General features: G+C 41.5%; 1 protein-coding gene across 3 annotated transcripts in view; it reads left to right on the top strand.

Moving 5' to 3' along the window:
• The window catches only part of LOC139697227 (beta-1,4-N-acetylgalactosaminyltransferase bre-4-like), a 413,079-nt gene that overhangs the window by 293,601 nt on the left and 95,086 nt on the right, over positions 1-24,392 (top strand). For all 3 annotated transcript variants that reach the window (XM_071595894.1, XM_071595896.1, XM_071595895.1), the window contains one exon: positions 6,419-6,476. The gene's annotated coding sequence lies outside the window, so the exon portion shown is untranslated. The remainder of the gene's footprint in view (positions 1-6,418; positions 6,477-24,392) is intronic.

Genomic DNA, 24,392 nt, shown 5'->3' with positions numbered 1-24,392 from the left:
CATCTAACCTTTGCCTGTTGCATTAAAGTATTTCACGCTTGGATACCGTAAGGCATGTATCTGTAGTTATCACCATCTGCATTAGATTTATCAGTTGTCAGTGACAACATTTATATGAAAATATTGAAATAATGCGGATGTAGTTATCACCATCTGCATTATTTGGGTAATTTTATATACTTGTTGTGACCAACAGTTGAGAAATCTTAAGTGATAAATCACCTCCGCACACACATCCGAGCGGTGTCTTGCAGGATGCCATGTAGATGTGGATGCATTAAAAAGGTCAATTTCATGAGGTAATTTCAGGAATCGACCGGCATCCTCGGCAAAGTAGCCTAAGACGAAAGAATCATAGGTGTGCTTTTCACGAAACAACCTGGTTTTTTTTCATCACATTCAATGGAATAGTGAAACGGAGCTTAGCGTTTTCGGCAGAGAATGATGAATCATAGAAGCTTCATGCCTCATACTGATCTAACTTTTGGATTATTTCATCATAAGTGCATTTGACCGCCATTGAAAATAGACGATCTTCTTATTGGCTGATGTTTACGATGAATTAACCCACGTCGGTGATTTTATTGATTAATTTCTTTCAAATACTCAGTTACTTATAATAGTTGTTTTTTATCCAGGCATGTTGATAATTACTTTCGAGAATTTTACTTTATATGTGGTAGTGGTGCACTGAATTTGGTCTATAATTAAGTGTTGAGTGATATACTACTGCGCTTCACGTATCTCGGAAGTGTTTTGGTCCAAGATATTCAAAGTATTAGGGACGTAAGAAAAATTGCTTCAGGTAAAGAAGTTTTCGCTAGGAGGAAGTTGACGAGTGGGACGTTGAGTGAGGATGTTATGGAATGATTAGCGGAAAACTTTGATAAGTTTTGTGCGGCGCGGAAAAAATGTCGTTGAACAAGAAAATTGCCCAAAGAGTAGTTTGGAAGCTTAAGAGATATGGTTGTTGAGAAGGATGGTAAAGGTCAGATGGACGGAAAGGAAAACAAACGAAGCACTAGGGACGGAGGGGGAGAAAGGAGGTGAAAAGTCCAAAGGAGGCAAAACATGTGGGTGCGCATCATTTAGGTTGGTGATGGAATGTTGAATATTTAGGTAGAAGGTGCATTTATGTAGGAAGTATGCGGCATTGTGGATGAGTTTGGTGGAAGGGTTAATTTCATTGTAGGTTGTGTTTTGTTTAGCGAGGCTTAGCATTGTAGCGGTGTTTAGTACGTATCCATCCAAAACCTACATTAAACGGTGGACTAACTTTAAAATACCTTTGACACTCAAATAAGGAACCAACTCACGGACCGACTTAAGAGCACGCAAAGTGAGAATTTAAGAGTTTCCTGGCTATGTAGAATAATTCTCTGCTGACATTGCATCGAATTCAACTTCGGAAAAGGTGTGGTATGTGCCGTTGTGCCTTGAGAAAGCTAATATAGTATTTGTGGTACACCTAGTATGTGGCTTACACTATTGAAGGAGGCGTGCTGTTTTTCTTCAATTATACTCCACTTAGAGTGCGATGTTATCATTTAACATCCATTTCAGAAAAAGATTATGCATGGATTCGAAAAAAAATGCAGGGCGAAGCCACTGACGTCGGAGAGCTTACACGAATCGTCGTGAAATTACCGTCGTTATCGAAAGGAGATTTATTTATTTTGCTATGTTTATTATGATATATTCAGTCCAAAAACAGCACTTAGGCCTTTAAATCGGACCTTGAAAAATGATATATAGTATAACAATTGACATAATTACATACACCCAAGCCCTAGGTGATTTTCTAGTTCCCTGCGTTGATGACCTGCTTTAGGAGAATGATACACTTAATTGGATCTCTGGGCTCTTATAGCTAAGCTCAATGCTTCGACGGACAAGTATTACCCAAATCACGGTGTATTTTTATTTTTTTACAATAATCCGAAAACAGCGCTTCTGCCTTTTACATCGGACTTTTCAACAATAATACGACAGTAGGAAATTACAAACAGCGAAACCCTAGGGGAAGACAAGCTCACCAAGGCGGGAATCGCGACCTCTGAGTTGGCGGGCGGGGATATAACCCCGCCGCCACCTGGTCCGGCAAATCCTTGAGATTTAGAAAAAACAGCACACATTTAGTGCTCCTGTTATTTTTTGACCGGAGTTTGGCGTGATAATCCAGGGAGTAGAGATCTTATCTGCTGACCAGGAAGCCCGGGTTCGATCCGAGTAACGCATCTGGGTACCTTCAGCTTACCCAAACTGTGTGATTTTTTTCGGGTGGCAGATTTTTCTGAGAAACCACAGTCCCCAGCCCTTATTCAGATGTGTGAATTTCACTCACCGTTCAGTGCTTAGTAATAGGTGAGCTTTACCTTCTATCAAACCAACCTGCCTGCGACTTGCTCGGATCCCCTGTGAAGCGGCGCCCGCGCTCCGTCTCGGCTAGAGCACAGTTTATTTAGACTCCTGCACCGCTTTGGAGGGGGAGGGAGGCATCCACCGCATAGGGATATAGAATCTGTACTGAAGAGCTCTCATCGTAGGGAAATGGAAAGGAAGATTAATCCCGCGTAATTAACTCCGGAGACAGTCCATTTGGTATGAACAATTCCTTTCAGTTGTCCATGTTAATTAAATTACCTTGAAATAAAACTCATTTAATATGAACCACAAACAATTCCACGAAGTGAAGCCTGGAAGCAGAAAGTACATTTCAATTGTGTTTCGTATGCAGTTTGAAAAGAACTTAATGCGCAAATCCTTCGTACGCCTTAAAATAGCGCTGGGAACGAATGTATGTCATTTTCTCTTGTTCATATTTATGTTTCGAGAGAAGGGTTAGAACGTGAGCCCTTTCTTGCTAGAAATACTATTTCATTAAACATTTTCGTGAATTTTGAAGTATCATTGACTGAAATACGTTCACCCATTATTTTAAAATCATTAGACGTAGTAACGCTGACGGAAATGAACAAATCGGGTACGAGTATTTCATTTTTTTGACTATTAAGACTCGTGCTTACTGCTTTTTCGTAGTAATTTAAATATTGTACCCAGGCAATCAGCGTGTCAATCCTTTTTCTGCCGTTTGGATTTCCTTGGAAAGTTTTCCCACGGGACATTTCCGATAATATATTCAGGCGACTTGCACCTTCATGGACACTTAATCTAAACACTAGCGTTAATCGCAAATGGAAACATAGTTCATCCACTTGGGGACAGAAACGGGTAATATCCCGTAGTGTGATCTCACTCCGGTGCTTGTCCACAAACGTTTCAAAGAAACGTGAAACAGACCCGAGGAAGTAGTTTGCGGAGATCCGATTTGGTTCGTCGGAACGCAGCCGAATACAATCCGAAGGAATGGCAGGGAATCGCGACTTGACGAAAGATAGCTCTTTGACGCTGAGTCCGCATTCACGCGTTTTTTTTTAATTTAGGCTCTCGGCTCCCTCGTTTCCTTCGCCGACAATTGCCCTCCCCTGCCCCCCTCCTTCCGGCCCCCTTCCCGTGTATGCACGGCGGGATTCCCTTCCTCCTCCCTTTGCTCCATCCACATCGCCGTCGGCCAACTCTGGGTATTCATTGAAACGCTTCCTCCTCGATCGAAATCAGGAGGTCGCGTTGGACCATTATCGGGGACGTCTCACTTTGTGTCGTGGTGCTGGCAAAAAAACAGTTGGGACTGAATAAACCGCAATTCCTCGCGTGACGCGAATTTCTTTAATTCCGCAGAGACGGAGGCTGCTTCCAGGCTTTCTTGCTGTTACAAGCGTGCGGTTGATTGAACGGCTCGGAGTGTATTTTGCCGCAGCAGGAGTCGGGTCACATTGGATAACCGCCGCGCCTCGTCGCCTACATCCAATCTGCAGTATCTTCTGTCCGCCTCTTTGCCTCGACTATAATTGCGTATTTGGTAGTGAAGCCCAAATCACGCACAGACGTACCCACGTATGAAGTCAACTGATTGCAGGAGATTTCATTGAGTTGTCAAGGCATTTTGGCAAAATTTCCTCTATATGTAGCCAACATCATCAATCTGTGAAAGGGCGATGATGAAAAATGCCTTACCCTGTTATTTTTCATGAAGATTTGCATCGAAGTCAGCGTTTTATACGCGTTATTGCGTCAGAGGTGAAGAATCGCCAGAAGATTCATAGATTAATCGTGCAGAAATACATGTGGTTCTCAAGAAAAACTTTGATTTCCTGTGCGCAGTTGTATAATTAAGAAAGAAGCACCAAAGCGCCTCAATTCGAAAGATATGAATTGTTTTGTGGGGGAAAAAACCGAAATAGCATAACTTAAAAATAAGTTTGTCCAAAATAAGTTTGAGAGCACGTTTCAAATATCAATAAGAACTTCAGGAATGCTTAAATACCACATCACATCTGTTTATGATCTAAGCATGAATGTGTGTGCTACATTAATTTTTATGACTCTTCATTAATAGATAAACTAAGGTGATGAATGAAATCGTACAGACACGATACAACCTACATAACTTTGGTGGAGCTTTAAATGTACATAATGCCATGATTTCTTCTTATGAGGTCAAGGAGACAATATTGGCACTATGGTGTTCACTCGAGTTGCGGAATGCGTGCAGCACCTCATGAAAGGCCCTGGATACACCGAGTTTTTCCAATTTTACTGCATACATTGGGAATTATTATTATAATGAACATGCATAAATGTGCACGTACGCACGCATATCCTAGAATTCGCTGCTAACGGATGGCGGCGGAATGAACTTTGAAAAGTTGAAACATTTACGAGAGTGTTCTTTTTCCACGTTCCGTCTCCGTGTTAAGGGAATATAGAATTTCAATTGGGCTAAATGTTTATTCACTAATAGAGAGGAGCGTAGAATGCAAGCGTTCGGATGGAGTGAGTTGGGTAGAATTAGTGATTCTTTGCTAAAATTAGGAGTGGATTGGAGGGATAGGAGATTTATCCGCCAACCTATTTCTCAGAATGCTCAGGTGCCGAGTTGTGGATGAAGAGTCCGGATGGTCAGTATAATGAAGAGGTGTAAGGCCGGGTTGTCCAATATCACCTGTATAATTCGAAGTGTGTGTGAGGAAAATGGTTAAAGAAGCATAGGAAGAACTGGAGATAGGAAAGAGTCGTTTGGGAATTCATAAAATCAGTTTGGTTTGTGAAATATCAAGCTTTAGGTTTTCAGTCATCCAGTTGCAGACAGTTGCAAGCATAGTAAAGGCTCTTAAACATTGCTGAACGCATACGCTCGATGGTATCGATGGCTTGACTTCGTGGAAATCCACTTACGAATGAAAAAAGAATAATAGGTATTTTCCACAAAACGTTTTACTTGGTACAACTAGTTCTATCGGATACGCGTCTGAGGTACCCGAAATAGACGCCTACGTGTTGATACTAGTTGTAATAAGTAAACGTTTTGTGGGAAATATGTAGTACCCTTTAATTCTTTGATTTCTGAGAGCATCGGAAAGTCATTGCGTGGGGTATGGGATGAGAAGTTATGCAAAAAAATAAAGAATTTGTGGTTTTCGAGAAAGGGAAATCTAAGTTAAATATTAAAGTAGGTGTTCGTAAACTAGACGAGGTGGAACAGTTGAACTATTTTGGAAGTGTTTTCTGCGCTTTTGCTCTGGTGTGCCATAGTAATCCGGGAGAGTTTTCCGCGGTAGAGGTCGTCGTAAATGTTTTCATCCAATTCTTGACGGGAGTTTCAGTCGCGTTCCTGCTCAAGCGAAAGATCGATGCAAACTCTATAGGTTAAGTCCCCGGGGGAATTTTTAAATGAAATGCTTCTCATTTACGTCTGAGAAAATATTTTATACAAATTTGTTTGTCAGTTGCTGCATAGAAGGATGCGTCATCGTAGCTTGGTGTCTTTCAAGTACACTCTTAAATCCCTTTCAATGAATTTCGTCATTAAGATTTTAGCGGTTAAAGGCATAGGGGTGGTTGGCCATCCTAATGTTCTATTCTTGGACACGTTGCGTAAATTTTCAATCAGTGGTTTCTATTTTCTTCTCGTACCTGGAAGCACTGAAATGTGATTTTCGGGGACTTTCGTGTGCTGATAAAATAATGATGCCCGAAAAAAAAATAAGAAACATGAAAATTGATCAACTACCTGTGCTATTTTCAGTCGTCCTTGTTTCCTCTCAGGATCGATTTGTTATAACCTAGCGCAGTTCCATTAAACACTCTCCATCTCTCGCAAGTGCACCATGTAGCATTATGTGTTTGTGTGTGAATGCAGTGGTGTGAGTGACTTGCGCAAGTACGATGGGACTGCCTGCATTTGGAAACAATGATTGATTGCATGCTCTAGATTGCATCAAAACGAATGAATTTTCGAATCTCGTCACGATGAGTCCGTTCACGAGTGTACCTTATGTTTTTTTTTCTGTCTTCACAGGTATGACCAACACGATCCGGCCATGTCATCATCGAAGGACGTTGAAAGAGTTTGAACGGTGAGCTCCGAATCTTGTTCTCCTTTTCACTTTTCCAACTCCTTTGCTTGGCGAAACGGAAATCGCGGAATGCATCCCGAGCACCCATCCGAATGTAAAGGAGGAGGGGTCGGATCATGCGGTCTCCACCGACCCATATTTTCATCGTTTTCGGAAGTGCTCGCGCCCGTAGAAAGGGGGAAGAGAGAGAGAGAGAGAGAGAGAGAGAGAGAGAGAGAGAGAGAGAGAGAGAGAGAGAGAGAGAGAGAGAGAGAGGGGGGGAGATCGTAGTTCGTAGCGCCGCCATTAAGTTATTTTTATCGATTATTTTTTTCTCGTCCTGCTTTTTTCTGTTTCCCCCCCCCGTCCCAACGCATACACCTCGACAGCCTAGTGCCTCCATGCAAGACGTGTGAACTGAGTGCCACGCGCGCACCACTTGGTCTAGAGGGGCGCAATCAAGTGCTCGTGTTTTTCAATTGTGTGTTTGTTATTTTTTTCGTCAACTCTCCCATGTCACATGTCAGCTGCCTCGGCGGTGTCGCCGTCATCTGAAATCAGTTCTTGAGAGAGTCCTCCTTTGGCTTTTCTCTCGCTTCTCTGGCTTGTCCTATTATTTCCTTGCACCTGTCGTCCGAAGACCCCCTTTGCTACCCACCGAAGTCTCATTGGAAGCGTTGATGATATATGCGAGTTATCCAAATGACCTTTCCTCCTCCTCAGCTTGAAGTGCATAGGGGATCAATCGCAAAGGAAAGATCTGTTTATTTTTGAGTAATTATTATATTTTTTTCAAAAATATTATAATTTGTTACTCAATAAACTTTATCTCTGAAGTAAAAAATGTTGGAATAGTTTTGTATAAGGATAATAATAGGATAAAGTTAGGGGAGTAGTACATAGTCGAGCGAGTAGAGTGCTGGGATTACTGGCCGAAGGGCCCGCAATCGATTCCGGGTGAGGCTTCTGGGAACAATCAACTGTGTGATTTTTCGGGTACAATGTCTCCCCGGGAAACCACAGGCGGCACAGGGAGTGGAAGTGGCGTTACCTACCATGGCATATGATTTTCACTTGCATACAAGTAGATCGTTAGTATTACGAGGGTCATCCGGAAAGTAGTACCCGTTCGTGAAATAAAGACACAAAAGTAAATATTAACAAACATAAAAAATTTTATTTGAAAGAGGATACTTTAAACTACTTCTCAACATAATCTCCAAGCAAATTAAGGCATTTGTCATAACGTGTGACAAGTTTCTGTATTCCTGCTGCATAGTCCTTCGCCGCCAGCTCATTGAGATACGCGAGGGACCCATCTTGCACAAATTTTTGCATAATGCAGATGGTGTTTAACAATTTCATGAACAATTGTTCGAGAAACATTGGGAAAATGCTCACAGATGTCATCAATTGTGACGCGCCGATCGTTCCTCACGAATTCGTCAACTGAGCTCACCAGTTGGTCTGTAATGACAGACGGTCTCTCCGAACGCTCATCGTCGTGTGTGTTCCCCCTCCCCATGTTGAAGTTGCGACACCACCGCCGAACAGACGACTCGTCCATTACATTGTCTCCATACACCTCCTTTAATTGGCGATGAATATCACATGGGCGAACGTTTCTTGCATTGAGGAATTTAATCACTGCCCTCACTTCACAACTGGCGGCGTTCTCAATTTTTTTAAACATTGTAAACAATCACAGAAACAACACAGGCAATGCTAGCGTCACGCAACTTGGCTCAGAGAAGGCAGACAAGCCACTGAAGCTATCTGACCTCGTCCAGCGGCTACTCGCGTCGTCAGCACTTCATGTGGCACGAACGGGTACTACTTTCCGGATGACCCTCGTATTTGAGCTCTATCGTCGCCCATTAAACCAAGCATTGTATTGATTACGGTTTTTTTTAATATTTATTTTCACCTTCGCCCGCGGCAGATGTGTGATGTAAGTTATCCCCGCGGCTGAGTTTTGTTCACTCTTAAATTCTCATTCAACAGTACGTATGCTACTAGAGCCAGTTAGGATTCAGGCGCACTCGGCTGATGCTGTTATCATCATCACCATCATGTGTTTGACTTCTAAGATTAATTTTCCAATGCTCGCTATTTTTCTCTTTTCAGTATGTACGTATTCTCTCACTCATAACTTTTCTGTTTTACGTCCTTCATAATTTTTCCTGTGTAATTGACTATTAGCCTTTTTCGTGGGATTATCCCTTCAGTTTCCCCTTCTATTATGATTATAACTAATCCCCTGTGCCTCACGTTGGGTCCAATCCATCCAGTTCTTCTTTACCGTAGAGTTCATCAAATGGTCTTTTCCTCATCTTCTCTTCTACGGATGCACTTCCTCGCTCCTCACTTGGCCTGCCCGTTTAATTTTCGGATTTCTCCCCAGCACCATGTTTCAAAGGCTTCTGTTCTTCTTTGCTTCCCTTTTCCAATGTGCATTTATTTTCCAATGTTTTATATACTTAGTATTGATTCGAAAACAGCCTTTTTGGCTTTTACATCGGATTTTGTGACATGAATATAACAGCAAAGGCAAAGTAAACAACTGATGGAGGAAAACCAACCCAGACGGAAATCGAACCTCTGGGTTGGCAGGCGAAGACGGTGCCGTAGCCGACCAATTTTTTCATGCCTTTAACGCGTAAGAGTTTCATGTTCCCAAAATGGCATTTTGAACGAACTGCTCCCTTGTTTTCATCCTCAGGTTCTTTGAATATTGTAGTTGACTTTTCTTCCTCATGAACGCCTTCCTGGTTTAAGTTGCCCTTCGTTCAATATCGGTCAAACTTCTTCCATTCCAATTTATTCTGCTGCCAGGTAACTGAAGGATTCCCCTTGCTCTAGTTTAACTCTTCGACTTGTGATATAGGCCTTCAGCTTCTCTCTTTGCAGTTTCTCGAGAAGTTCAGTTTTCTCCTTGTTAATACCCATATTATATTCCCAAAGTACTTGGCCCATGGCATTCAAGAGTTGATTGCCGGTCCTCTCGAGTTTTTAAAACTACGTCGATGTAATTTGCGAAAAGGATCATGTTAATTTCCTCTCCATAATTCAACAAATAATAATGAGGGTATAGGTTACATGGAGTGCAAAAATACTATTTTCTCTTATCACGGTCGATTGCAGTTAATCGAATTCCTAATGGTTGGTGGGAAAAATGCGATATTAAATCTGTCGGTTCTACACTTGATCTCTGTAATTATTTTTGTCTCCAACGGTAGCTTAGTTTGACTTAAATTGCATTTTCAAGTTCATCGCTGAAATAATGTGTTTCCAATTTATGCAAGAGATTTAATTTGTAATTATCCTTCGCTCGGTGAGTGATTATCTTCCTAGTTCCTCTAATAATCTAGGTACGTAACTAAGTTATATAAGCAACGTTTTGAAAATCTAGCTCCTCTTCGCTGCGCACAATCTAATTCCGTAATCAATACGCCATAGTGAGAAACTCGAATACTATCAGCGTGTTATGGATTAAGCCTAGCTAGCGAAAGATAGCATCGCTCTTTAATCTTCTCGTCGTATTTCCCCCTTTAATCTCCTAATACATTCTAATTTCTTGCTTGCTTGTCCACATATGCCTCGTTTGTTTCACCCAAGAGATCGTGAGTGAGGTAAACGCCTAAGTGTTTAGTTAGGTGTACACTTGCTATTTCGGTATTTTTGATACAGTTTTCCTTCAAGGTTAATTACTTAGAGATCTGATCACGCTCGCAGCTATTGAAATGAAAATGATTTCGGTGAGGGAGAGAGAGAGAGGCCGAATTCGGTACGAATTGTTTCTTAGCATTATGAGGTATCTGTAGCAGCTTCCCACACCTTATTGTGCCTGTTCTTTCTTTACCCATGAACGCTGGGGTTTTTGTTGCTGGACTGTTGGGGTGGCGATTAATAATTATGTGCCAGAAACCTCCTTAATCTTGAGGTATTACAAATGTATCGTGATGTCGCCAATTCTAATAAAGGATTTTACTTAATGGTTACTTTGAAAGAAGTGCTCAATTTCGAGTTTTGTTTTTGCCATTATCCGACTTTTGGGAATTATTCGCCGTCAGTTTTCAGGTCTCTTTGACATTTCGTGGAAGATGTCACACGAGCTGTATAAGCGTCGTGATCAGATCCATATTTAACATGAATCCGCGTCACCCTATGAGAAAAAAATTTCTCCTCTTTTTTAAGTGGATTCCTTTGACGTACATCATTCCTTTTGTATGTTTATTAATAGTCTAAGGGGGTCGTGTGCTAATTATTTGGGCCCCCAGAACGGCGAATAGTCGTCCCATTCATCCAGGAATTTAGTTTATGTATCGGAAAATCTAAAATCTGCAGGTTAGTATAATTTTGAAAGAAGATACTTGGCTTTGCCATATAAAATAGTTTTATTACTAATAATAGTACACGTGCTAAAGTCATATTGATAGCAATAAAACTCTTTGATACGAAAAAGTCGATTGTCTTCTTTCTTCGTGGAGGATTTTCGCCATGTTACTTCTGAGAGTGTGTGATTTATTAGTATCATTTTTTTCTTTGATGCAGAAAGTGTGACCAAACACGTAACTTAGCACTTCAACTTAAATGCTTCCTAAAGTCATGAGGCCTCAAATTTCCTTTAACGAAGAGTGGCTTGAGGAAAATGTTAAAAATAATAATTACGTTTAAAAAGGCTCGGAAAAGATCTGAAAGGACAGTGTCACAAAAATGGAGCGCGTACGAATAAAGGAGCGGTCTATTTTAAATAGCTGAAGTGATTATAAATAGAGCATAAAAGCAGATGCCTTTTTCGCAATTTTGATATCATTCGCTCTCAATTTTCTTGGAGTGCAGGCTGAGTACGAAAGAAAAATAAGCCTCTTTATTTTTTTGGCCTTTGACATGTTTCGTGAACGTCTCCGACTTACAGTTTATACATTTCCCTTTAGATTTTTAGTAATGCCTCTGCGATTGATTTTCCCAACTCCTCACCGACCTTTTTTGTTTAAAGACATGCCTCCGCCCGAGTGAACTTTCCTTTGCTCTCGGTTTCGTAGGTATCCCATCCACCTCTCCGCCGCCTGACGGAGCATGAGGAAAATACTCGTATTTATTATATTTGATGCTTCCAACGAACGTCCTTTGGATGCAGCATGATTAAATCCGCATCTCCATACACAAGAGGCTACGTGTTCTTGCGAGTACGCGCCACACAAAAGTGATAGGCATCGAAAATGTATTATTCAAAGACACCATGTATAAAGAAGGTAGGAAGTCAATATTAGCACGGTCCAGTTGGATGATAATAACTGTAAAGAGCTTCGATTCGGAATGGAAGGTAAAGGCGGTTGTCACATTTGAATCCCTTGAATAATCCTGTTTGCCAATTGGTTTATCTTTCGTGCAGAATCGAATCGGTCGAAATGTCGCTCGTATTTAAGTGCTTTTGCTTATCTCTCAGAACGAAATTTCCCCAAGTCCATTCGTTTGCCATTGCTTTGTCGGGTCCGATGGGAAAATTAGTTGGGCCACGGATGTTTGACGATAGCCTGAACTCGCAAGGTTCGCAATAACATGCTCTAAATTAGCGAAAGACGATGAGAATACGATAATATTACATTACAAAAATAATTCCCCTATATAATGATTCGAACCCAAAGAGATCCCGCCTCGAGAGGGTAAATGGGTGAAAGCACTTCTGCCGGCAGTCGAGGGATCCGGGTTTTGAATCCCGGATCCAGGTGAGTGGCTTTTGGGCGGAGGAATTTCTCAAGTATTCGCGCACAAGAGTGGGGTGACTCCGCTGAAATGACTTGACTCGTCATTCCCCGGTGTTTCGTTAAAAAAACGATATTTTATAATCCAGGAAATAAATCGTTTCTCCTCCCACTCCTCCGATATGGTCTTCGACCCAGTAATGAGAGGGTCACCATGAAAAGTATTCATTTGAAGATTTTTTTTTGGCGAATCCGACCGCCCCGCTTTGAACCCACGCGATCTCAAGTGTGGACCCCTTTCCCCCTTCGGGCGTCGCGGACACCAAGGCGGAGGCGCCGCGCTGGCGGTCGTCGTCATCGTCACCCTCCCCCCCTCCTCCCTCCCGGACCAACCGTCCACTGACGCCGCCGCCGTCTCCGCCCTCGCCGGCGGCGGGCATTACATCTTCCGTCCGGCACCGCTTCCCGCCTTTGTGCCACGGAGACTGTGTGCACACACACGTGAGAATTATCGATTAACCGGGTCGGGGGCGGGTCCGGCCGCAGTCCCTGTTTCTCCCGCTTCCACCCCGCCCCTTGCGCCCTCCCCCGCCGAGAGCACACGTGCCCCCATCCCCCCCCCCCCCGAGTGGAGAAAGATCCACGCGGAGGGGGGTGGGATCGAAAGATCCTTCCCCGTCCCTGTAAAATTTTGTTGCCTTAGGTGATTGAAATACTTGTGCTTTAAAATATCTCGACTGTATGTCTAGTCTTGATGGCCAAACTTTAAATCATCATTGTTAACATACTTCCCGAACTCTCTGCCCGTCGAAGGTCCCGCTTTATTGACCAATGTATTAAAAGAGGTTTTATGATCAAGTTTTGAACGACTATCATATAAACCTTCTCATTCCACTTTCCCAAAGGTCGCATCATGATATCTTCAAATTGATTTTGTTTCTAGTATTTAGGTATCATGCCGTGTTTTGTGCACCTCTGAATTTTAGCCGGGACGTCTCATGTTCACGTTTAATTATTTGAGGAAATTTTTGCATACACTTTTTTATCCTTTAGGAAATTGTATTTTTTTATATTTTTTCTCACCATTTTGCTCGCATTCTTGCTTCCATTCCGCTTTAAACATTCTTTTCAAGTGTGCTTAAACGTTCTCCCCACGGATAACCACATCTGTGGCGACGCAGCGCTCATGTTTCGCTAATTTTTCATCAGTATCACGCGTAGCTCGCGCTCGTTTTTCCGTCCCCGCTAAATACGAGCCGTAATGTCTCGCAATGTACTCATATCCTCCCTCGTCCCTCCAATCCAAGTCTTCACTCGCATCGGCGGGGTCGAAAAACCTCCTGGCAGTGTTCCTATAATTGCTGTTTACAGGATCGGCTTTCGGTCTGTCGACCTTCAAACCCATTTCTTACTGGAGGCGATCTACTTTGATCGACTGCTTTGTTAGCGATAACAACCTCGTAATCAGCTTCTGCCTGTCCGACCTGTCTCTTATAAACTGGTAATTTGTATCATAAATGTAAAAAAAATCATAAAATCTAACTAGTACATTCAAATGGGTTATACCGTATTGTAAGTTTTCAATTTTAATGGGACGACTCAAAACTTCATCATATCCAATATGGACATGCCAACAACCCCATTATCGTCACAGGTGATAGTAACTGCAAAAAATAATAAAAATATGTCTAATTATGGTTTAAAAGGATCTCCTCCATTCGTAGCTAGTAAGCCTAGAATATTAGAATTATCGTTAGGGCCAAAGAAATAATAAGTTGAGAGGTCGCATGCAGCCACGCACTCGGTTCGGGGCACAGAAATTAACTCGTTAGGTGCTATAACTAGCTTATTATAAAAACATGTTCATTTTAGTTTTGCTACATCAAAGCTAATAAATTGTGAACAGTTGATGAAAGGCATGTATCAGAATTGGTTGTTTTCGAGGTCAGACGTCTTTTTCAGCTCGATATAAGCGTACTTTTTGTTGTTAATTAATTTAAAAAATTGGTTACAAATTGAAATTTTTATTCAAAAAATCAAAAAGGCTTACCGTCTTCTAACGACTCAATTTTTCAAAATTAATATCCGTCTTTTAGAAAGGAATTAGTAGCGATTTTCAGTGAACGTTGCACTTCTGCAACTATGCGCTAATGACTCCCTACCTGCACGGAGGTCACTTTTCATTTGAATAGAACGAAAGGTGTGCAAGTTCACACCTACCTGCGGCGGTTTCATGTTCAGGTACTCTTGCCAATTTTACTGTCTGGGAGATTTTGGAGAAATTTATTTGAGATGTGAGTTAAACTTCCACAAGGTTGCTTTTCGAATTTTACTGCCATTATTGCCATGTAATAATAGCGTCATCGTTATGACTTGACTTACCGGAAAACATACTACCGCCTGCTTATCGCGGTACAATGGTAAAAACTAGCAATTGTAGAAGCACTGTTGAGGCGGTACTCGCGACACTTGTGGTGAACTTCGGAACCCCATCGAAGTAGATATCGATTATTTACGATTTGGTAATTATGGTTTATTTGCGTTAAATTATATTTTTAGGCCGTATATTTTGAGAAAATGCGCATTACAAAAGTTAACTACTATCTTTAATTTCAATAATATCGCGGGAATTTACTTAAAAGCATTTAATTATGACAAAAAATTGTATTCAGTAGAACTAAGCACAAAAAGTAATAATTTAAAGTAAATATTCAGGGGTTGACCAATACACGCTTGAGGCACCTATGAACAAGTATGTACGAACTCAAAAATATTGGAAACGTCCAAAGTGACGATCATGTCAAAATGCCTATGATATTCAAATTTTTCCCATCTTACACATTTAATATCTCAACTACACAACTTACTCCGACATCAGTATTCCCTATACTACGTTCATAACAAATTCTAAGAACACGCAAAGGTGAGTTTTGTTAACAAAAATGACTATTTTGTAAAACATATCTCAGGTTCACGATGTCAACATTGCCTCAAAAAAAGGTAAGGACACCACGAATTGAGGTGACAGAGAAGAGGAAGGGGTTGTAAAAAATGAAAATCGAAATCTGTGGCTGAGTATCTGAGGGAGAGGCGTCCATTCGACTTTTTTGGGTTACGGTCGTCGTAAAATTTGCGGTTCGATCGTATAGGCTGAACCTCCATATCTCTTGTTTCTTGCGTGAAGGTGACTAGATGTAACTCGAGCTGAAATTCAATTTTCTTCAATCACATGACAGGGTGGCCATTTGCCTGAAGAACCTGGAAAAGTCCCGGAAAATTGCATTGACGGTCATACTATTCCCGCCCGCTCCTCGCTCGTATGCCATGGAAATTTTGCTCGATTACGACGACAACATGTTTGTGTTCATTTACCTGTTAGTTAGTTGTGGTCGAATTGCTTTCGCGGAGCACTCCTCACACTCATATATGTGTATGGGTATGTTCTATGGGTATAAATTATCTTCAGCCAATTCTCAAGAGCCATATACTTAACCCTTGGTTCAATTGCCCCGTGTTTTATTCATCATAAAAATGTTTATCGTATTTTGTCGAAGATATCTATCCTAATGTAAAATTAATTTTATGCTTCTTTCTACGAAGCATTAGTTTTCAATGTAATCGAGGCTGTCTTGCATAAGGAACAAATTTTATTACCTGGATCCATGAGCTTATCCATTTTATGAATTGCGGCTATAACAACCTGGACAAATTTCTGGTTTTGGCCTGGACGGTCCTGGAATGTTTCCGTGAATTATTGTGGCCACTTTCTCTTCAATCGGACAAATTGCTGGTTTTGTCCTGGACAGTCCTGGAATGTTCCCTTGAATTATGGTGATCACCTTCTCTTTCTCTTCGATTTGACTCTTTACCCAGTCCCCTTTCATTCGTGGAAGTGCATTCAAAATATTACTCGGAAATAATTTCTCCTGCGTAGGTGAATGTGTTTGGAGAATGTAGGCGATGGCGTCATGCTGAGCCTCGTATGTTTCCATGCGCGTTTTTGTGTTTAAATTTCATTCTATAGTTATAGTCTCAGTCGCGTGATAGTAATTGAGTTGGCTAATGGATAGCGGCACCTCCAAAATGGAACATTTTTGTCGCGCCACGACAGCAATGGTACCTACCCCGTGGGCCGCGGCGCTCCGAACCCCCCGCTTCACACCCTCCCCTTCCCCAGGAAAGTTTTGCGAGTGATCGGGCGAATATCCTCCGCTACGCTCTCTCCCAATCCCTCTCTCTCTTTGCCAGCCCACGCTCCCTCCCTGCCGCCATGGCAGTACCTAATTCAATTACCCACAACGCTGTAAACATTTTCTTTCCCTTCCCGAAAATACCTTAAAAAGCGCCAAATTCGCAACCACAATCAGGAGTTGGTTTCACTCTGGTTGTGGGCGATGTTTTCAAGACGCAAGTGGGGGTGGGGGGCTTTTTTCCTGGGTTCTGGGTTGAATGTGGCCGGGGCCCTTTCCGCCGCTGGCTTGCCCAAAGCCGTTCAGAAGAGCAAGTGCTGTGGCAGTGTGTGTGTGGAGCTCGCTCCCTCGCAGCGTGGGAAGATAAGATGTGTCTGATCAAGTCCTGAGGAAGTATTACGTGCTTGGACTAATTAATGGGAATCGCCGGGCGCTACTAATCGAAGCCATTGGTGGGTTGGCGGCGTCCCCGGCTCTGTCATACCTCTCGTCTCCGCGGTTCGGCTTCCGAAGTAACTCCTATTTCCTCATCAGCGCGAATGCAAAACAAATCGCAGCGGTTTCTCCTCGCCGGTGTTTGTGCGTGTCCGATTCGTATTCATGAATGGTAATATGCGTGGTCGAATGCGACCTAAAGCGAAATGGAACTTCCGTTATATGGGCTTCTATCCGTGGAGCGAGGACTGAGGGTGGACGGCGACTGACGCTTCTAATTTTTTTAAACTCGCGGAATGATGTCGAGGGAGCCCAATTAAGCTCATCAAAATCGGTGTCGTGTACTTCCATGATTCGTACATTTCATCCCAATGTAAGGCTTACGTAAAAATTTAATTTTCTGCGTTGTTTATAGAGACCCTCATTGTGTTTCCGATCCGAGCAGATTAAAATATCCACCGCCAAAGAGAACCTTAAGAAATTCAATAGTATTTCAAGTGTGTCATCATTGTAAATTTCATTCCAAGGGCTGCGAGGGTGTACTTTGTTAAGGCCGTTGTACACGATGCTTATTATAGTGGCTGAATACGGTATGTTCAATAATGAATCCGAACAATTGATCCCAAGTCGCGAATGAAGCCTTTCTAATAAACGTTTACAATAAAGCGAAAATGTGAGATCTGGTCGATGGTGATGACAATTTTTCTTTGGCATTATAAAGGTGCTCCCTGCCCTTATATTTCCTGATTATCTTCGTGTGAGGATTATCTCGCTCGCGACCATTTTTTTCCGATTGAACCAAGAAAAATGGACTCCTACAAAAACAATGTAGATTTCAGCACCACAGGCGGTAGTATCTTGAAACGCCCCTGCTCATCTGTGATTGATAGTTGTTAAATTAAGTTGCTAGGAGTTAAATTAAATCATTAGTTCAGTTAAAGTTATCAAAACTGTCGGGAACATCTGTGGTGGGTGGGTTAGTAGATTTTCTATCCAGTTCAAGGATCGGATAGGAGATTAGTTTTGTGGTTATTTCTGTTTAAAACTAAGTTCAATTCTAACATGAAAACCTTCAAAACGGTCTTAATGGAGCGTCACTCAGGCATCTTGTTCCGTCGCATCTACGCTTAGAACCCCTTAGGTGACCCAGTGCACGAATTTTTGCAATAAGAGTTAAATCATGACTTAATTAAAAATTCTGAAGGAGTAAAAGTACACTTGGCACACCATACTTCTTTATCGGTGACAATGAGTATGAACATTTTAAAGCACTCATGTTCGCTGGTAATTATTTTTTTACCCAAATTTTAATTGTTATCATTTACATTATGCATATTTTTATTATTTTTTTATAGTAGAAGTGATGTGTAAGATGTAAGCCCAAATTATTGACAATGAAAACCACATTGCAAATGAAAATATAAATATATGGCACAGTTCACAACATCATTGTTGCCGCCATCGGAGTAAATGTTCCCTCGCAGCTGTGTGGTTGGCAATAGGGGGGTGCGATGTGTGACTTGGAGCATCGCACCGATGTAAATTGAGTGTTGAAAAAAAGTTTAAAATTGTCTGTCAAATGGGTGACTTAACTTGGCAAAGTTTCATCACATTGTGCATCGTATTTTCGGCTATGTTATTATATTCGGACGATACCGATAAGGGATGTGGTAATCGATACATCTCGGTACATTAGTTGTTGAGGGTCGCGCAGTGATATTCAATCGTTGCGCATCATTGACGACATCATCTTCAGATCATCATTGCCGCACGCCAACCATATCGTCAATGGGATATAACACAACTTTTCCGTATATTCATCGCAGTATTGTGCAGCGCATTCCTTGGCATCTGGAAATCACGATGTGAAATTAGACGTGGTTGACGATGAGTTTTCTTAATATTCGACATCTCGAATGACTTTCGGGGAATCTAATTTTTATGTTTTATTTTTTAATTTGATGAGGTTACAAATTAAGTTGAATATCATTGGTGACTTTTGAGATGTGGGTGCGGAGAAGGATTAAAAGGGTAAAATGGACTAAAAAAGAACACCTGAGGAAGTACTGGGAATGGTGGGGAGGAAAGAGGATTGTTGTGAGGTTTTTTGTGTCCGGCTTAACTTTATGGGATACACTTTAAGTGTGTGAAATCACAAAGTCAGTAATTTCATTTCATTGTTGTGAGATATCCGGATGAGGCAAGAAAGGTGTATTTAGAGTATTGCCATTGACCATGGGATGTTGAAGACTGTGATAGAGGGGAGAACGTTAGGCAGGCGTCGTGATTGGGAGGAAAGGGTTGGTAGGTAGGACAGAATGAAGGCAGGTAGAAAGTATGCTTGAGGAATGTGGAATTGAAGAACATTTCGTTGTAATATGGGCTATCAGTCTGTCTTTGAAACGAAGCCAAGAAATGTAGGGAAAAAAATCTGTCTCTCTCTCTCTCATAATTTAATTCAAACGGTAGACTATAAAAACAATAACGGGTAAATCACGCCGCATCGCACTTTATTCGAAATTTATCAATTTCAACGTTTGAATTGGGTCAATCCTGGGCGGGAAAGCATCTGTGCTGCGGCCGTCGAGGTATGACCTGGTGTCTGGCCTGTATGATATTCAGCGTCTCTCCCGATGCACTTTCAGGTGGCCGTTTCCTCGTATTTATTAAATGTTCCAATAGTTCAAAGGATGTGGTTAAATATACTTTACACTTTCAGGCTTCATTTTCTGGAATTGTTTGATGTCCATATAAAATGAGTTTGTAATTGTAATATCGTATCGTATGAATTTTGTGAATTTGTAATGTATCCAGACTTTGGAAAATTACGAACTCATTAGATGTGGTTAAATGTTGAATTTGTTGGTTCTTTTGGTTTCTCTTATATCTAAAAATTTGTGTAACATACATATTTTTTTATTTTTAATAAATCGGCGGGAAACCATAGTAGTGTTGTGTTTTTCGTTTCAGAGAATGGCTTGTTATGAAACATCCAGCTTTTATATTTTTGCCTAGTCAAAGTCAAAGGCCAAAGTAAAGAGTCTCTACTCCATCACTGAATGTGAAACTTGGAAGTTTTGAAATTTCCTTTTATCCCGTATCGCAAATTGATTTACGCGTACTCTTACACCCCGAAATAAACCTTGGTAGCTTAATTGGCTGAAGTACATCCGGGTTTGAATCCCTGTCAAGGCTAATGGTTTTTACGCTTTGAAATGTCTGCACTTTAATGCATATTAGCGGATGACTCATTTAAAAGATACTGTCGCTCCATCTCCCGCAGTCCTTTGAAATGATCAAGTTTTCGTGAAAGTTTGGTGAAATTTCCCTGCAAAAGTTTTTGAAATTAATTTCTTTCATGAAGCATTACAATTTGTTCCTAATGCAATTATTAATCGTATGATCGCGCTTACTATTTTTTTAAGGGTTGAGCTGATTAGTGCAAGAAAATATTGTTGATACGGATATTATTGTTTGCGCAGGGCATCAGCATTTACCCATTTTAACCAAGTCACGAGCACGTAGAAAAGCCTCCGATGGAAGGGGAAACAACTGCAACCATGAGGCTTCCCTTTCATTTAAGTGTATGGCCGGACGAAAATAAATTGGGATACGCTTGATTCATGTTCACCTGAGATTACTAATAAAACGTTTTCCTCAACTGCGAAAAACGACTCGTGACTGATCGTTTTGCAGAACTCATTTTCTCCATGTATCGCTGTAAGTCCCATCAATGGTTTCACTCTGACGATCGACACCCTACCGGAAGACGTTTTTGATTTCCGTGACTCGTGTGTGAGACTCCAAGAAAAACAAGGGAGTAGAGATTGGACAAATTCAATTTTTTAGTTATATAAAACAACAAAATTACTCGTTCCAAAAGCTGAGAAAAAAAATATAAAAATTCGGTGCCAAAAGCTACGATGCGTGCAACCGAGATAATATACTCGTATATAAAGTGACAGATCATAACGAAGGAGCACTGATTACTTTTGCATCCAGCCAAATAAATGATGGTTGTCCGTTAAAAGTGCCAGTGGTTTTCAGGGAAAGTCCTGCTTCTTTTACTTATGATGCCTTTCTTCGCAGGAAATATGTGGCCTAAAGTCTGAATTGAAGGAAAAGTCGATACTGGTCGTCATAATTGAGTCCTCTGCGTTAGAACTAGAAGGAAATAATATTTCTTGAGAAAAACCTTTTGACTGTAGCAAAGCATTTGATGAAAATTGATATGGAGACAGCTGTGCGGACAGGATAAACACGCCATTCCTGGAAGGAAGTGAAAACACGTGATTATACACTGGCTTTATCCTTCTCCCTTGGTTTCATTTCCCTTCCATCAGATTGTGCGGTCATTTTCTTCCAACGGGAAGGAAGCCGCCCACGAAAACGCATGCTGTCAATTAGATGGCGTTTGCGTTTTATTTTGGAGGGTCTTTGGCTAGAAATTATTCGATTCCCTGCCCCCACTCACATCTTCAAGATGTTTCGGATATCGGGCTTCATCTTAACATGAATAGTCTTTAATCTGGGGGAAAGATGTGCGTTCTATGTGACTAGAATGAGGGTGTAGGTGTAATTTTCGATTTTGCGCCACATAAGTTTTGTGAACGTTCGCTCAGAGGAAATTTGCGAGTACACCCTGAACTAATTTTCACTTCGCTGGAAAGAGTTCCCCCTCATGGCTTGCACCATGCTGAATTAATACCGCTTGTTTCCCCCCTTCAGATAAACTCCAGCCACCTACTTGCCGAAGAGGCTCTTCTCATTCCCCTCATCAGATGCAATGTCTTTCGCTTTGGACGCACTTGCGAGAATTACATTCTCACTCTTATCACTATACCTAGAAGCTCCCTTAAGGATCTTGTGGGCTCTCAACCATGTAGGTAATTTTCGATGGGTTTTGTGACCACTGCTTCATCTTTCCGCAAATTAATGAAGATGACGTAAAAAGAAAACGAGAGACCTCCGAAATGTGGCTTTGGGGAGAGAAGGGAAGGAATTATTTGGGAAGATGGAGCGGAAAATGTGTAGGATATACGAATATTTGGAGAAGAGAGGCAATTTTTTGAGAAAATCAAGATAAGAAAGACGAATTGTTTCGGAAATTGTACGAGGAATGAGTGCTTGCGGAAGATTATTAGAAGGAATGAAAGAAGGGACGAGAGAGGAGGAGGTAGACGATGTTGAACATAGTTAAGATTGGAAGATATTATTAAGAAACCAAGGGAATGGCTTAGGACAGACTGACATGGAGGTCAACCATGAGTGCCATGCGGCAGAAAAACCAAAGATGATGTATTCACTGCAACGTTTGTTAAGGGTACATTTTTTCCCTATCTCCACGAGGGTGGTTACAGAGCAACGTCAATGATTATGGTTAATATGTAAAAAAATAAGTGTCGATATGTCATTGTATCTTGTTAACTCGTTTAATTTTTATGACGCTTCATCTCGTGTTGGTATCACCTGTTGAAGTATGTGGGGGTGCACGAATGAATATTTTTCGACTGGACGCGATCATCCTTTCCGTCGAGCAGAGCAGCGCACGGGAAGAGAGAGAGTCCGACATAGGGCCCCTTGAGGAGAGGAGTTCCGTCCGCATCCGCATGGGCGACACTCTCCGGTCTTTTTATTTCCTCTTCAACCCTGAGTGGGCAGAGTCATTGAGTTCGGGTAGAAAGGTGTCCACACTCCATGGACTCGACTGTGCGGTTCTCTAACTAGATTAGAGTGACTGAACTCCCGAAACTGTGAATTGCATTCAGTTACGTTTAAATGTTTGGCTCTGGGAGTGCATTGCGAATTGAATTTGTAGTAAATACCCAGTTGCCAGTGTCGCGTTCCACTCAAGGGAATCGTATCCCGCTGAGGTGTGTTGAGTAGGTACGGATTTCACTCCTTTACTCCGTTTTTCTCCCAAACAGACGCAACGCTTTGAGGGGTGGATCATAGCCGTGAATCAAGAGGATGCGAGTGACGCAATTCGAGAGAAACTGGTGGAATAAAATAACTTTTCGAAGCGAAGGTCAAATTTATCTACGTGAATCGAGCTCACGTGGCGCTAAGCCCTGTGGCGCCATGCTGAAATACACGCCAGAGTAAGAAGGATGGTCGGTTCCCTTCTCTGCACCTCCTGCGGTTACACCCTGCTGGTTCTGATATTTTCGCAGGATCCATGGCGGGGTGTCGGTTGTAACCGGAATGATCCTAATGAGAACCTTGCAAACAGTATGCCATCCCCGCGCCACCAGCGTGATGAATAATGTTGGGCATCTTTGCGGAATTAACGCGGATCTTGCTTAGGTGTGGGTGAATTAGTGATTATGTATTAGCGAGTCATAAATTGTCACTTCTAAAGACAGGATTACGACCTCCGTCATTCTGACCTTGAACTATTATGCACATTAGTTTTTTCTTGTTTAGTTTTCAACGGAATTTGAAGATCTCCCGAGACAATCATAGTTCTAAGGGTACTTAAAAAGGCATCAAAGTCATGAAAGACCTAGCTTTTATAGTGTATACGTACGTTACAAATGAAATGCGATGTATCAGTGTGTACTTTATTTACTAGACGACGTCATTAATTTAATTTATCATGAGTTACCATAGGAATTTTTGTAGTGTATCTACATTATACGTATGAGGAACAGCTATATATTTTCAGATACAACTTTGTATACAGTATAGTTTGATCACTCGTAGTTTTGGGTATTTTAGTTTCTCCTTTCATATTTTACTATAATGCTAAGCATTAAAATTACTAACAATGCGCAAATTACGCAAATGGAGCTCCGGCATCACTTATTCCTGCGCCATCACTCCGATGTTTATTAAGTAAGCAATTCAGCGGAGAGAGTTAATTTATTTTCTGATCTCATGCTGATACTGATTCGAACCCACTGAGTAATGCTTATAGATGTAAGTCATCTCTTTCCGAATTAAATACTCAAAAGAGATGGTCAGAGTAATCTCAGATAACAAATTGTTATTTGCCGTGATGATGGCTCGCTTTAAACTCCTTTCTTTTAATTTTCGGGTGAGCCATAAGCTAGCTGTTCGCCACTCCACGCACTTTTCATTTTAGTCCGAACGTGCTACCATATCTGGATCGAATTTTCTTCTTTTCTTGAAAGAAGAAAATTTTCTTATTTTCTTGAAAAATTCCAATGGCTTGACGGACGTTCAATCAGGAAGAAACAGTGAAGCAATGCATTGTAGAGAGCTGTCCAAACCGTATCATAAAAGAAACTGCGACGGGAATGGTGTTACCGTTCCTTTAGCACGACGAAATAATAAATATGGAAGTAATGTCGGGGAGGAAATCGTTCGGTATGATTTTGTTCGGCTTTCAGGTCGTCCGCAGTGTAACGAATTAATCTTTATTCATCAATGTATTGTAGTACAATTTTGAATGACAGGGAGGACATCGGTCGCCAACCCTTGCCTTCTTTCCCTTCCTCTGTTCTCATGACATCATCCCCCTCCTCCTTCCCACCACATCTTTCCCTCTCCTCACTCCCCGGGAGAAATTTATATCAGACGGCACTTGTTTCATTTCGTATCGGAAAATGATGTAGTACATCTAAACCGGCAATAAATCTGTC

The sequence above is a fragment of the Hetaerina americana genome, unplaced genomic scaffold, assembly GCF_022747635.1.
Source record: "Hetaerina americana unplaced genomic scaffold, ioHetAmer1.1.p SCAF_70, whole genome shotgun sequence".
NCBI lineage: Eukaryota > Metazoa > Arthropoda > Insecta > Odonata > Calopterygidae > Hetaerina > Hetaerina americana.
This window is presented reverse-complemented; position numbering and strand designations above follow the sequence as displayed.